The 4,000-nt window shown below is 52.0% G+C and overlaps 1 long non-coding RNA gene across 3 annotated transcripts; it reads left to right on the forward strand.

Annotated features, from left to right (window-relative positions):
- Positions 1-22: 22 nt before the first annotated feature.
- LOC135980565 (uncharacterized) lies at positions 23-3,988 on the forward strand. 3 transcript variants are annotated; one of them, XR_010597572.1, is made up of 3 exons: positions 23-983; positions 1,090-2,943; positions 3,050-3,988. It is a non-coding gene; the product is annotated as an uncharacterized LOC135980565 (long non-coding RNA). The 3 variants fall into 3 exon arrangements; XR_010597574.1 differs by having other exon boundaries at positions 1,090-2,931; XR_010597573.1 differs by having other exon boundaries at positions 23-971.
- Positions 3,989-4,000: the final 12 nt, after the last annotated feature.

The following is a 4,000-nucleotide window of genomic DNA, read 5'->3' on the forward strand; positions in this document are numbered from 1 at the left end:
TCAAAAAAGCCAAGAAATGGCCCAACCAAGCAAACGTCACAAAGTCTGGAAATGAACAGGGGAGGTGGGGGGCTCCTTTCGGACCCTCACTTCCGTGTAATCCTTCCTCAAGTCCTTTTGCCCTGCCCAATTTACACCGCTCAACCAACCACAACTTTCTCCTTTGTTTTCTTGTGCACAAGAAAGAACACTGTCGGACTGACGAGCGTCAACTGTAGGGATTCGGACAGCTCCGTTTGTTGTGTCCGAATTCCGGGCCTTGTGTCTCTTTGGTGATAAAGAGAGGAGATTCCTCGAGCTAGGTTGGAAGAGATTGAGGTGGCGGTCCTTTCTGAAATGTGTTCATGTTGAGATGTTGTAGGTAGATGCGGTGGTATTCAGAGCCGGCACGTGGGTGCACCTAACCCTACTAACAGGACCGCGTCACAAGTAAAAAGGGGTCTTTTCTGGTAAAGGTAGAGGGCACAAAGTTGTCATTTTCTTGGTGGGGTAGGAGGTAAATCGGGAACGGTGTCGCTGAGGGACGGAGGATTGATTGGAAAGGGGACACTCAGCAGGATCCCTCCCTTACCTGTTCATTTCCAGATCTTTTCACATTCAGGACTCCCCCCACCCTCATTGTGTAAAGGAGGTGTATTATATTAAAGAAAGGGTGACTGCCCTGTAATCAGGGTTCAGGTCGCTTTCCCTTTTCTCCTCTCTGCATCGGCCCTCTTCACGCCAAGGTCCAAAGTGAGCTCCCTCTAACTAGGGTGTGGGTCTTTCCCTGCCTTTCACAAGGTAACACTGCCATTTGGAAGATAGTTCTAGAAACCAGCCTCTTGAGAGGGTTCAGGGTTTGCCCTACTAGCTATCCCGTGCCCTCCTCACTCACGCACTCAGCCAAGTCAAAGCCCGCGTCCTCTGCATCCACCTGGACCCGCCTTCTGCCGCAAGCTCTCCTGCGCTCTGAAAGAGATCGGTGCCGAAAAGTAGGAATTAGGGTAATTTCCGGCAGGGCCGAGTACCTTGCCAATGTCATCTGAATCTACCTTGTACACGTGCTCTCTACTGAGCCACAGCTAACCCGCTTCACCTCTCTCTTTCTAGCAACTCAAAGGACAAAATGGACAAGACGACACAAGCACCAAAGAAACTGCAGGAAAAGGGAAGAAAAAGCCACGGACAACGGCTGCACACACCGCACACACAGTACACACCGCACCCCTGTACCGAGGGACCGGGTTCGACACTTCTCCTCACAGGCTTAATCCCCCTTCAGGTGCCCGGTAAAAGGACCTCCTTGTAAACAAGGATCACGGTGCATTCCTTGCCAACCAAAATGCTTTATGGGTCCCTTCCATAGCTGAGGAGGAGCGAGCCCCCTTTAAAACGGGTTGAGGTCTCTGTGAGTTTGAGCTCCTTAGGACCTAGCCTTTAATATGCCCCGGGCCGTTGACCTCTCCCTGTCAGAAGGGTGCAGGTCTCCCCTTTCTAACTCCTCTTGGGCCGTTGGCACTCGCTGGGCAACGAGACCACCCACTTCCGAGGGAACGGAGGTCTCTCCTTTACAGCGCTTTTCGCTCTGGCCCATTGGAAGGCCCCTGGCTTAAGGACCACCCTGTAAGGAGGCTTTCGCTCTCCTTTGCCATGCAAATTAAGCCACAGGTCACTTTGACACGCCCGGCAAAATGACTGCCCTGTAACCAGGGTGTAAGGTCTTATACCTCTCACGCTTAAGCTAGGGGAGCCTTTCTGTGCCTGTGGCTTAGCGACTCCCCCGGACCCTCCACCACTTGAGAAGAGTTGAACTTCTGTTTCTCTTAGTCACAGTAAATTCCCACAGAATGATTTCTACTTGGCTTTTTTGAGATTTGAAGTGAAATCTTATTTGGGACCTATCCCGGTCAGATGGAACATGGTGTGGCGAAGGGGCGGCTGTAAGGGGATGGCGGAGGCCGTGGAAAATTCGCCCCTTTTCTCAAAAAAGCCAAGAAATGGCCCAACCAAGCAAACGTCACAAAGTCTGGAAATGAACAGGGGAGGTGGGGGGCTCCTTTCGGACCCTCACTTCCGTGTAATCCTTCCTCAAGTCCTTTTGCCCTGCCCAATTTACACCGCTCAACCAACCACAACTTTCCCCTTTGTTTTCTTGTGCACAAGAAAGAACACTGTCGGACTGACGAGCGTCAACTGTAGGGATTCGGACAGCTCCGTATGTTGTGTCCGAATTCCCGGCCTTGTGTCTCTTTGGTGATAAAGAGAGGAGATTCCTCGAGCTAGGTTGGAAGAGATTGAGGTGGCGGTCCTTTCTGAAATGTGTTCATGTTGAGATGTTGTAGGTAGATGCGGTGGTATTCAGAGCCAGCACGTGGGTGCACCTAACCCTACTAACAGGACCGCGTCACAAGTAAAAAGGGGTCTTTTCTGGTAAAGGTAGGGGGCACAAAGTTGTCATTTTCTTGGTGGGGTGGGAGGTAAGTCGGGAAGGGTGTCGCTGAGGGACGGAGGATTGATTGGAAAGGGGACACTCAGCAGGATCCCTCCCTTACCTGTTCATTTCCAGATCTTTTCACATTCAGGACTCCCCCCACCCTCATTGTGTAAAGGAGGTGTATTATATTAAAGAAAGGGTGACTGCCCTGTAATCAGGGTTCAGCTCGCTTTCCCTTTTCTCCTCTCTGCATCGGCCCTCTTCACGCCAAGGTCCAAAGTGAGCTCCCTCTAACTAGGGTGTGGGTCTTTCCCTGCCTTTCACAAGGTAACACTGCCATTTGGAAGATAGTTCTAGAAACCAGCCTCTTGAGAGGGTTCAGGGTTTGCCCTACTAGCTGTCCCGTGCCCTCCTCACTCACGCACTCAGCCAAGTCAAAGCCCGCGTCCTCTGCATCCACCTGGACCCGCCTTCTGCCGCAAGCTCTCCTGCGCTCTGAAAGAGATCGGTGCCGAAAAGTAGGAATTAGGGTAATTTCCGGCAGGGCCGAGTACCTTGCCAATGTCATCTGAATCTACCTTGTACACGTGCTCTCTACTGAGCCACAGCTAACCCGCTTCACCTCTCTCTTTCTAGCAACTCAAAGGACAAAATGGACAAGACGACACAAGCACCAAAGAAACTGCAGGAAAAGGGAAGAAAAAGCCACGGCCAACGGCTGCACACACAGCACACACCGCACCCCTGTACCGAGGGATCGGGTTCGACACTTCTCCTCACAGGCTTAATCCCCCTTCAGGTGCCCGGTAAAAGGACCTCCCTGTAAACAAGGATCAAGGTCCATTCCTTACAAACCAAAATGCTTTATGGGTCCCTTCCATAGCTGAGGAGTTGCGAGCCCCCTTTAAAACGGGTTGAGGTCTCTGTGAGTTTGAGCTCCTTAGGACCTAGCCTTTAAAATGCCCCGGGCCGTTGACCTCTCCCTGTCAGAAGGGTGCAGGTCTCCGCTTTCTAACTCCTCTTGGGCCGTTGGCACTCGCTGGGCAACGAGACCACCCACTTCCGAGGGAACGGAGGTCTCTCCTTTACAGCGCTTTTCGCTCTGGCCCATTGGAAGGCCCCTGGCTTAAGGACCACCCTGTAAGGAGGCTTTCAGTCTCCTTTGCCATGCAAATAAGCCACAGGTCACTTTGACACGCCCGGCAAAATGACTGCCCTGTAACCAGGGTGTAAGGTCTTATACCTCTCACGCTTAAGCTAGCGGAGCCTTTCTGTGCCTGTGGCTTAGCGACTCCCCCCGACCCTCCACCACTTGAGAAGAGTTGAACTTCTGTTTCTCTTAGTCACAGTAAATTCCCACAGAATGATTTCTACTTGGCTTTTTTGAGATTTGAAGTGAAATCTTATTTGGGACCTATCCCGGTCAGATGGAACATGGTGTGGCGAAGGGGCGGCTGTAAGGGGATGGCGGAGGCCGTGGAAAATTCGCCCCTTTTCTCAAAGAAGCCAAGAAATGGCCCAACCAAGCAAACGTCACAAAGTCTGGAAATGAACAGGGGAGGTGGGGGGCTCCTTTCGGACCCTCAC

Source organism: Chrysemys picta, unplaced genomic scaffold, assembly GCF_011386835.1.
Source record: "Chrysemys picta bellii isolate R12L10 unplaced genomic scaffold, ASM1138683v2 scaf4437, whole genome shotgun sequence".
In the NCBI taxonomy this organism is placed as follows: domain Eukaryota; kingdom Metazoa; phylum Chordata; order Testudines; family Emydidae; genus Chrysemys; species Chrysemys picta.